Source organism: Nicotiana attenuata, chromosome 2 (genome assembly GCF_001879085.1).
Source record: "Nicotiana attenuata strain UT chromosome 2, NIATTr2, whole genome shotgun sequence".
NCBI classification, from domain to species: Eukaryota; Viridiplantae; Streptophyta; class Magnoliopsida; order Solanales; family Solanaceae; genus Nicotiana; species Nicotiana attenuata.
This window is the reverse complement of record NC_031990.1, coordinates 56,698,478-56,710,521: the sequence shown is the minus strand read 5'-3', so window position 1 is coordinate 56,710,521 and position 12,044 is coordinate 56,698,478.

The window sequence follows — 12,044 nt, the reverse complement described above, 5'->3', positions numbered from 1 at the left end:
AAAACAATAGTAAAACTAAATTGGCATGCATAATAAATTAATAACAAAGTACAACATGAAGCATAAATACGTCTAATAATTTTAAAATAACACAAATTGTTGAAAAATCTTAAAGACGAATTTGCGGATAAATACCCTCAACACAATACTTTATATGCCTTCTTAAAATGCATGTGGTACACCCTGAACGAAAATTTAAGACTCTTCCACAGTTCTTGCACTTTAATATTTGGCCTTCTTCATTTTCTTCAAGCACTTCATAGTATTGCGAAACAAATAAGCGCACTCTTTCCGAACGAGGCATCATTTAACTTGAAAATTGAGATTGAGACTTGAAGTCTTGAAAATTGGAGATTGAGAGATTGAGAGAAATTTAGATTCTTCAATTCACCAACTTCACAATTTTTCACGAAATTGCAATAATAAAATAAGCAATTATAGAAGAGAAATTAGATATAGATTGAGAGAGATTGATGAATTGGTGAGTAAAAATGAAAGAATGAGGGGGTATTTATAGTTGAGAATTGGAAAAAAGTGTAATTATATAAAGTTTGGGGTTAAAATAAAGTTTGGGGGCCAAATGGCTATTTTTTAAAGTGGCCAACGGATAAATTATGAAGGCCAACGGCTAGATTTTAAAAATCTGACCGTTGGTCTTTTTTTTTTAAAAAAAAAAATTTAAAAATAGCCGTTGGAGCCCGTTAGGCCCGGTTGAACCGGCCCAGGCCCGCCTGCCGGTCCCGGGCTTAGCGGTCCCGGGCTGTGGGCTTATAGAAGTGAACCGGTCCGCCACGGGCCTCCTGCACCATTGGGGACCGGCCCGCCAGGACCGTTTAGCCCGTTAAGACCGCGGGCCCGGTCCGGTCCCGGTCCCAGCAAGAGTTAGAGATTGTTCAAGATCGTCTAACAATTGATGTGGATCAGGAATCACACTTTCGTCTACTAATAGAACAATTGTCATCTTGTTTGTATAGCTCGAAAAATTAATCATCAGCGCCTTAAATTTAAATTCGGGGTTATGATGTAAAGAAAATCTAAACAAGATCACTAATGTACAACTTATTAATCATCAGTATTTTCTAAATTAACCAATAAACCAATACGACTTGGTTAATAAAATTAGTGAAATTTTGCAAGGAAAAGACCTTACCCTAAATAGGAACATGAAACCAAAAAAGGAAAACAATAACTTGAAATTAGTATGAGAAATACTTAAGTGAGGTTGCCCATAAGAACTAGGTGCAAGGTAAGCCATAAGGTGCCCATAGAAGCCAATTTCTTCTTGGGCACCGACCAAATTGGAGAAACACATTGTTGTATTGGTAATAATTCTGTGCGATATCGAGCTTGATATCTGAAATTAATATTTTTCCAAAGTATAAAAAGGGATCAAATATTGCTATAACGGACATTCTGATAACAGAGATCTTATATGTAGATCAAGAATTAATAAATGATCGACTATTGGTAGTGAGATGCTATTACCTTTATCCCAAAAATCTGAGTGCTAATTCTGAAATGGAAAATGTGTAAATAGCTTCAAGAGAGTTTTTCTTACGTATCAATGGTTGCCTTAGCTTCTCTGATATAATCTAAGGGGTCATTTCGTAATGCAATTTTAAAGGGTAGAAGAACAAAGCCAATCCAATTCCCCCTCTAGTCCACCTCAAGTGATTTTTTAATATTTTTTGTGGTCCACAATATTTGAGGTTTTCAAATATCAAGAAGGAATTAAATTCTTCTTTCCAAAGTTGCCCTTGGAGTAAAGAACCAAGGAGTTTCTAGTGAGCGAATCAAGGTCAATATAGCCAATTTCATTATTAATTAATATTTAAGGTGAATTCTGTAATTGTGAAATAGCCAAAAAATTACTTAAATTTAAAATTGGACCAGATACCAACCCCTTCCCGAAAGCTAAATTAACAGACAGCTGTGCTTTTAATGAAAGGTTCCTTTTACGGCTGAAATTTATCAATTCTGTGTGCACCTAATTAATAAAGAGAAACTTTCAAAAACCACTATGTTTTAGTGGTTATTAGCTAGTTGTATCTACCATTTATTATAATACTTCCTTGTGATGACCCGACCGGTCGTCTCATGAGTTACCGCTCCGTTTTCTCCATTTCTGCTTCTTTATGCCTTGTTTATCCGTGTTTTGAGGTATCGGGTTGGTCGGATTGGATTCGGATTGGTTTTGGTGAAGTTTGAGACACTTAGTCTCTATTAGGAAGGCTTAAGTTGGAAAAATTAACCGGATGTTGACTTATGTGTTAGAGGGCTTGGATGTGAGTTCTGATGGTTCGGTTAGCTTCGGGAGGTGATTTATGACTTAGGAGTGTGATCGGAATGGGTTTTGGAGGTCCGGAGTAGATTTAGGCTTGAATTGGCGAAGTTGATATTTTGGCGATTTCCGGTGGGTAGGCGAGATTTTGATATAAGGGTCGGAATGGAATTCCGAGAGTTGCAATAGCTTCGTTATGTGATTTTGGATGTGTGTGTAAAATTTTTGGTCATTCGGACGAGGTTTGGTTGGGTTTTTGATCAAAAGCGTATTTCGGAAGATTTTAGAAACTTAGGCCTGAATTCGATGTGTTTCGGGTGATTTGATGTTGTTTCAGGTGTTTTGAGGATTGGAACAAGTTTGAATAAGGTTTTAGGATGTTTTGGTGCTTTTGGTTGAGGTCCCAGGGGCCTCGGGGTGAATTCGGATGGTTAACGGGAAGATTTGGGACTTGAGAGATTTCAGAAAATTTGCTGCTTCTGGTGTTTTCGCACCTGCGGTTTGGGGACCGCAGGTGCGGTGTCGCATATGCTGGAGAAGAACCGCAGAAGCGGTTTTGGAAGAAATGTCTGGAACCGCAGATGCGGTAGAGGGCCCGCACCTGCGAAGCCGCAGATGCGGCGAGTGCACCGCAGATGCGGTTCTGGTCCCTTAAGTGAATTTCGCAGAAGCGGTTGGTTAGACCGCAAATTCGGTACCGCAGAAGCGGTTGGTTAGACCGCAAATGCAGTACCGCAGAAGCGGATTTTTTACCGCAGATGCGGGAAGGCCTGGGCAGACCATATATGTTTTTTCATTTCGCGATTTTGGGTTATTTCACCATTGTTGCCTTCGACCTTGGAGCTTTTTGGGCGATTCTGAAGAGAGAAATCAAGAGACTTCGTTAAGGTAAGGATTTTTGGACCAAAAACACACTTCTATGGTAATATTTCATGGATTAAGACTGAAATTAAAGGAATTAAAGGATTAAAAATGAAGGATTAGAGCTTGGGTTTAAGAAGCCTTTAAATGGGATTTGAGGGGTCATTTGGACTCCGATTTTAGTAATTTTGATATGTATGAACTCGTGGAGAGATAAGGAATCCGTTGGGATAAAAAAAATTGAGTTTCGAGAAGTGGGCCAGGGGCTCGGGTTTTGCTAATTTCAGGATTTTTGGTATTTTTCGATTATTTTCGCTTGGGCTTTGTTCCCTTAGCATATTTTGACGTCTTCTTTCTGATTTTGGATAGATTTGACGCGCGTGGAGGCCAATTCGAAGGGCAAAGGCGTCGCGAGCTAGAGATTTAGCCGGTTTGAGGTGAGTAATGATTGTAAATGATGTCCTGAGGGTGTGAAACCCCGGATTGCACATCGTAGTGCTATGTTGAGGTGAGACACACGCTTGTTGACGAGCGTGGGATCGTACACTATTGGGGATTGCGACTTGGTCCGTCCCGGTTGATGATTTTACCGCGTATTTGACTGAAACTTATTTGCTACCACTATGATTTGGGCTGAATGCCATATTTGGGCTTCGCGCCAATTATTTGAACCCTTCGGGGCTTTTTATTGATATTTCCTCACTGTTTTGAATTACTATTTGAACTCAGTCAGGTTATTTTCCACTGTTTTACTACACAGCCATTTTTACTCAGTTTTGAGACTTAAATGATATATTAAATGATGTTTTGGGCTGAGAAACACTGTTTTACTATTGCCCGAGGAGCTTGTGAGTATTTTTGACTGAGTAAGGCCGAGGGCCTATGTTGTGAGAAGACACTGATACTGATTTGAGGCTGAGGGCCTGAGATATGTAGGCCACGAGGTGGCTTGATTGATATGAGACCGAGGGCCTAGTTTTGATGCCACGAGATGGCTTGTTATTGCGCTTGGGTCGTAAGGGGCCCCTCCAGGAGTCTGCACACCCCCAGTGAGCGCGGGTACCCAGTGTGATGTGAGATTGAGCCCGAGGGGCGGATGTGGTGATACTGTGCCCGAGGGGTGAGCTTCTATTTATTTACTGCACTTTAATTGTCTGTCAATTACCTGTTTACTTGTTGAAAGAGGATTTTACTTGTGTTTCCACTGGTTTACTGCTTCATCATAGAATGCCTTGTGCCTTACATGTTTTCTTACTTTCAGTCATTATTTACATTTTTTACTCACTGAGTTGGAGTACTCACTTTACTCCCTGCACCCCTATGTGCAGATTCAGGCGTATCTGGTCCCGCTCCCGAGTGTTGATTCCTCCAGATTTCAGACATTGTACTAGTTATGGATTTATCAGGATTCTGTTATGTCTTTTAGATGCTCGTGACTAGTGACTTTTTTTCACCCCGGTTAGGGCTGTGTATGGGTGATTCTTCCGCGTATTTATGTTATTATTAGTTATTTCAGATTGTTTTATAATGTTTAAACTGTTCTTAAATGCTTATCTGTTGAAAATTGGATATGAGAAGTGTCGACTGGCCTTGTCTTCACGAGAGGCGCCTTCACGACCGGGTTCGGGGTTAGGGTCGTGACATTCCTATAGCTATGTTTTCAGGTTTTTTAGAGTGTATTCGATGTATTTAAGCTACTGTATTCATGAATACAATAGCATTTCCAGGCGTGAAACATGGGATTACAGGTAGACAAATATTTGTATTCGACTGTATTCACGGCGTGAAACTGGGGATTACAGCTAGACAGATTATTGTATTCGACTGTATTCACGATATGTATTTGTGAATACATGTAACGACCCGACTGGTCATTTTGAGTATCTGCACTTCGCTCAGTGATTTAGAGCCAAACTCTATGTTTCGAAGCCTTTAGAGCCTCATTCTAGCCTTCCATTATTTGCGTGCGCAGTCCGGGTATTGACCCGGGAGGCTTACATGCTAAAAAAAGAAACTGATAAAAATAAGAATATTTGCCTAAAAAGTTAATTTTAGTTTATTTCGGTCAACATTTTGAGTAAATGGACACGGACTCGTGTTTTGATGGTCCGATGAATTCGTATTGAAATATGGGATATGGGCGTATGCCCGAAATCGAATTTCGAGGTCCCTAGCTTGAGTTATGAATTTTTATTGAAAATTAGAAGTCTGAAAAATCTAATATTTTTAAGAATTGATTGAATGTTTGGCATCGTTGATACCGGGTCCGTATTTTGGTTTCGTAGCCTGGTACAGGTTCAATATAATATTTTCGACTTATCTGTGAAATTTAGTGGGAAACGGAGTCGGTTTGACGTGATTCGGACGCCCGGTGGTAAAAATAGAGATTTCAAAGCTTTCTTGAAAATTTCATTTGATTTGGTGTCCAATTCGTAGTTCTAGGTGTTATTTTGGCAATTTGATCGTGCGAGCTAGTTCGTATGATGTTTTTAGACCGGTGTGCACTTTTGGTTTGGAGTCTCGAGGGGCTTGGGTGTATTTTTGGATCATTGGTTGAGAGACTAGTAACGGTAAGAAATTTGGGAGTTTGACCATGGTCAATATCGGGTTAAGACGACCCCCCTTTTCAGTGTTTTGAGTGCGCGAGCAGGTCCGTAGCATGTTTTATGATTGAAATTCATATATAGTTTGTGTCCGTGAGATTCCGGATGAGTTTCGGGGTGGTTTCAGATCATTTCGGAGAAGTTTGGGTTTTGCTGGTTTCTGGTGCGACACTCTTCATTCGCAATTGCGAATCTTTTATGGCAATTGTGAAAACAGTGTTCATTAGCAATTGCGAACCTTTTATGGCAATTGCGAAAACACTGTTCATCCGCAATTGCCAACCATTTACGGCAATTGCGAAAACACTGTTCATTCGCAAATGCGAAGTTTTGTTCGCAAATGCGACATCTGCAGCCTGTTAAGTGCTGAGAATTTCGGGTTTTTGTTTCATTTTTCATATTTCTGAACCCTAGCTTCGAGGTGAGGCGATTTTGAGAAGGGATTTTCATACCAAAATATTGGGTAAGTATCTTTAACCAATTTCCAACTATATTTCGTGATTTTATACAAGATTTAATATCAAATTCATGAGAAATCTATGGAAAATTTTGGGAATTTTATCAAAGTTTTGAAAAATGAAAAATTGAGATTTGAGAGTCGAATATGACTCGAATTTGAAAACAAAACACATATTTGGACTCGTGAGGCTATGGGTAGTCAAGACCTACCCTTGGATCCGGATTTTGATCGGGCGGGCCCGGGGTTTGACTTTTGTTGTCTTTTGGGAAATCTAATAATAATCACAGCTTTATTAATTGAAATTATCTTCTCTTGCATTGTGTGATGTATTCAAGGCGTTGATGGCTAGATTGAGCCAGGCGGAGGCCAATTTGTTAAGGAAAAAGGCTAGAGTGAGTGTTGGGTTAGCCGAATGGAGGTAAGTGTTTTACCTAACTTTGTTGAGGGAATTTTTCCTCCTATTTGTCAGTGTTTGCTGCATGCCGGGGCGATACATATGTGAGGTGACGAGCGTATATGTATGTGCCAGGGTTAATCATCCTCGGGGGTGGATTATGTTACATTTATGCTTGTAGAATTTTGCGACCTCCTGCTTCATGCCTTACTTGACTCTTAGAAGCTAAGAACATAATTTTAAATTATAGGAGTCAAGACTTAGCTTATTATAACATGATCAAACATGACGAAAATTCTGAGAATAAATTGATGTGTCTAATTCGGTCATCCCTATGTGAAATCATCATTACATTACTACGGCCCATATTCATGAGATACTAGACTCTATGCTTGTGTTGTGGATCACTATGAGAATTGTGGAAGTATTTGAATAATACGGTTCTCGAGGATTTGTTGAATCATTGTTGATTTGAAAATATGTGATTGGGATTTGTTTGAAATATCTGTTAAAACACTCTCCTTGATGTTATTTGTACTTCCTGCCTTATTTGTCATTGATACTCATATGCTTGGTAAGGAAGAGTGTAAAGCACGATTAGGGATGTGTCACGACCCCAATTCGCCCTCCGTGAACATGTCGTGATGGCACCTAGTCCCTACGACTAGATAAGCCTAACCATGCGAAAGTAACATAACTTGCGGAAACAAATAATTAAACTAAACGAACTAGAAGGGTAACTGTATATAAATGTCGCTCGGCATATACAACCCAATAATGCGGAAGTCTACAATATCATCCCACAATCCGAAAACTCACGGAAACACAAGCTAACGGAAAGTAATACACGGCTCTAACTCCAGAATGTCTAAAGCAAAAGTATGAAAGGAAAAGCTAACTGCTAAAGCTAGAATAAGATAGAGACTCCTAGTCTGCGGACGCGGCAGATGTACCTCGAAGTCTCTGCTAGATCTCTCCGCCTCGAGAGTGATACGCCTGGGATGAAGTACCTAGATCTGCACATGAAAAACATGCGCAGAAGGGGTATGAGTACACCACAACGGTACTCAGTAAGTGCCAAGCCTAACCTCGGTTGGTTAGTGACGAGGAAGGTCAGGGCCCTACTGAGAATAAGCATAATAATAAATCTTGCAACAGCATGAAATAAACAGAAATAATGAGTACAACTATGAAGTAAGACAGGTTATACAAGGCAACAATTAACACTCAGAGAATAAGATAACACAGAGTAAAACAGCTCAATATCAATACCAACAACGAGGATCTCCTAGGATACCGTCCTGTAGTCCCTTTCATCCACTGTCCAAGGAGCTCCCGAGATACCGTCCCGTAGTCCACCATATGAGTATATCCGAAGGATCTTCCGGGATACCGTCCCGTAGTCCAATTATCAATGTGTAGGGGGATCTATCGGGAATCTAACCCGCAGTCCCAAAGTAAATATGCAGAGGGATCTATCGGGAATCTAACCCGCAGTCCCAAAGTAAATATGCAGGGGGATTTATCGGGAATCGAACCCGCAGTCCCAAAGTAAACAAACAAGGGGGGAGCTACCGGAATCCCACATCCGTAGTCCCAATGTAAATACGCAGTCACAACAAGAAGACATCCAGAAATGAAGTTCAAAGATACAAGGCAACAGATAGTTCTAGCCTAAGATGCTATTCACGTAGTACAAACAAGGCAACTTGAGCAGATAGGCAATTTGGAACAACTAACCATGCTTTTCTAGCTAACACTGTCTTTAATTGCAAATAAAAATAAAGCAGATAAGAAAGAAACTCAGTCTAAATATTTAAAGTAAAACCGCATTTTTCAACAATTAGCTCAAGTACGCGCTCGTCACCTCACGTACAAGGCATTCAATTACCAATATCATATCCTAAGGGAAAGGTCCCCCACACAAGGTTAGACAAGCCACTTACCTCAAACGGGCTCCAAAATCAACTCGAAACCACACTTTTGCCACGAGTATCCGACTCTAAATGGCCCAAATCTATTCAATTCAATTACATATCGTAAATAACATCTCAAGCAACTGATTCTACTATTTGATTTAAAGCTAAGACGCGAATTTAGGTAAAATGACCAAAACGCCCCTCAGGCCAACGTCTTGGAATCGGATGAAATTAACATTTTTAGAACCCTCGTACCCTCACGAGTCCACCCATATATAAATCTCTCAAATCGGAGTTCATACACCCATTCAAAACTCAAAAATTCGGTCTATGAAGTTTTATCAAATTTTCCTCTAAAATCCGAAATTAAAAGGAGGATTCACGATTAGATTAGTAGGTTATGAGCAAAAAGGAGTCTAGAATCATTACCCAATCGTTGGCCTTGAAAATCCCTCGAAATCTCTCCCAAATCCGAGCTCCCAAGCTTGAGTTTTGGTAAAAATGGCTAACCCTCGGATTTTGAAATATTTATAACTGCCCAGGTATGTAATGCATCGCGAACGCGGAGGAAGTCACGCGTTCGCGAAGAAGAAAAGTGAAGGCTGCCAAAAATGCTCTTCGCGAACGCGAGGAACAGTACACGAACGCGAAGGCCTGGGCTGATAAAGCTACGCGAACGCGACAGGGAGATGCGAATGCGATGAATAAAATAGGCTCAGCCCTTAGAGCCAAATTGAACTATGCGAACACGATGGTTGGTATGCGAACGCGAAGGAGGAAAAGGTGAAGCTTCGCGAACGCGAGTGGACTGGACGCAAACGGGATGAGGAAACTGGTCATCCCCCCAAAATTACACTACGCGAACGCGTGGAGGAGGACGCGAACGCGAGAGTAGAGTCGCGAACGCGAAGAAGGAATTGGACCTGCAACTGCTGAAGGATTTTCTGCAACTTTTCACAACTCCAAAATGCTCTGTTGAGCACCCGAAACACACCCAAGGCCCCCGGGACCTCAACCTAACCTACGGACATGTCGCATAACATCATTCAAACTTGTACCAACCCTTAAACCACCTAAAACAACGTCGGAAACTTGAATTAACCAATGATTTAAGCCTAAGAACTTCAAATTCTAACAAAACACGCTTTCGATCAAAAACCTAACCAAACCTCGTCCAAATGACCTGAAATTTTACACATACATCCCAAATGACAGGACGGAGCTATTGCAACTTCCAGAATACCATTTCGACTCTCGGATCAAAATCTCACTATCGGACCGGAAACTTCAAAAATTCAAACTTCGGTATTTCAAGCCTAAATCAGCTACGGACCTCCAAAACACATTCCGAACACGCTCCCAACCTCGAAATCACCTAACGGAGCTAATGGAACCATCGAATTTCCATTCCCAGGCCGTCTTCACACTGTTCCGACTACGGGCAACTTTCCAACACTTAAGCTCTCCTTTAGGGACTAAGTGTCTCAAAACTCTCCGAAAACCCAACACCGAGCGTCCCGGCAAACCAAAATAGCAGAAATGAACTTAGGGGAAGCAGTTAATAGGGGATCGGGGCGTAAATTCTAAAAACGACTGGCCAGGTCGTTACATCCTCCCACACTTAAACATTCGTTCGTCCTCGAACGAGCACAAAGACATACCTGTAGTAGTGAAAAGATAGGGGTACTGGCTGCGCATATCTTGCTCGGTCTCCCAGGTCGCCTCCTCGACCGGCTGACCCCGCCACTGAACCTTCACGAACGCAATGTTCTTTGACCTCAGCTTCCTGACCTGCCTGTCCAATATTGCCACTGGCTCCTAAACATAGGATAGATCCTTCTCCAACTGGATTGAGCTGAAATCCAACGCGTGCGACGGATCACCGTGATACCTTCGGAGCATCGAAACATGAAATACCAGATGAACCCCTGCCAGGCTGGGAGGTAAGGCAAGCTCATAGGCAACCTCCCCAACTCGCCTCAATATCTCAAAAGGGCCAATAAACCTCGAACTCAGCTTCCCTTTCTTTGCAAATCTCATAACGCCCTTCATAGGCGACACCCGAAGCAGAACCCGCTCTCCAACCATATAGGAAACATCACAAACCTTCCGGTCCGCGTAACTCTTCTGTCTAGATTGGGTTGTACGGAGTCTATCCTGAATCACCTTGACTCTCTCCAAAGCATCCTGAACCAAAACTGTGCCCTACAATCTGGCCTCACCCGGCTCGAACCAACCCACCGGAGATCTACATCGCGTACCATATAAGGCCTCGTACGGTGCCATCTGAATACTGACCTGATAACTGTTGTTGTAGGCAAACTCCGCTAATGGCAAGAACTGATCCCAAGAACCTCCAAACTCGATCACACACGCACGGAGCATATCCTCAAGAATCTGAATAGTGCGCTCGGACTGTCCGTCTGTCTGGGGGTGAAAGGCTATGCTCAACTCCACCCGAGTACCCAACTCCTGCTGAACGGCTCTCCAGAACCGTGATGTAAACTAAGTACCTCTATCTGAAATGATAGAAACTGGAATACCATGCAGACGGACGATCTCCCGGATATAAATCTCCGCCAACCGCTCCGATGAATAAGTGGTACACACAGGAATGAAATGAATGGACTTGGTCAGCCGATCCAAAATAACCCAAATGGCATCAAACTTCTTCAAGGTCTGTGGGAGTCCAGATACAAAGTCCATGGTGATGCGCTCCCATTTCCACTCCGGAATCTCTATCTGCTGAAGAAACCCACCCGGTCGCTGGTGTTCATACTTCACCTGCTGGCAGTTGAGGCATCTAGACACCTACCCAACTATATCCTTCTTCATACGCCTCCACCAATAGTGCTGCCTCAAGTCTTGATACATCTTCGCGGCACCCGGATGGATGGAATACCGCAAACTATGGGCCTCTGCTAAAATCAACTCTTGAAGCTCATCAACATTGGGCACACAAATCCGACCCTGCATCCTCAATACCCCGTCATCTCCAATGGTCACATCTCTGGCATCTCCATGCTGAACCTTGTCCTTAAGGACAAGCAAATGAGGGTCATCATACTGCCGCTCCCTAATACGATCAAATAAAGAAGACCGAGAAACCACACAAGCTAGAACCCAACTGGGCTCCGAAAGATCCAATCTCACAAACTGGCTGGCTAAGGCCTGAACATCCATCGCCATAGGCCTCTCTGAAGCTGGTAAACATGCCAAACTCCCCAAACTCTCCGCCGGCGACTCAATGCATCCGCCACCACATTGGCCTTGCCCGGGTGATACAGAATAGTAATATCATAGTCCTTCAGGAACTCTAACCATCTCCTCTGGCGCAAATTTAGATCCTTTTGCTTGAATAAGTGTTGCAAACTCCGGTGGTCAGTATAGATCTCACAAGGCACACCGTACAAATAATGGCGCCAGATCTTCAAGGCATGAACAATAGCAGCTAACTCAAGGTCGTGGACAGGGTAATTCTTCTCATGTATCTTCAACTATCTGGATGCGTAGGCAATTACCCTAC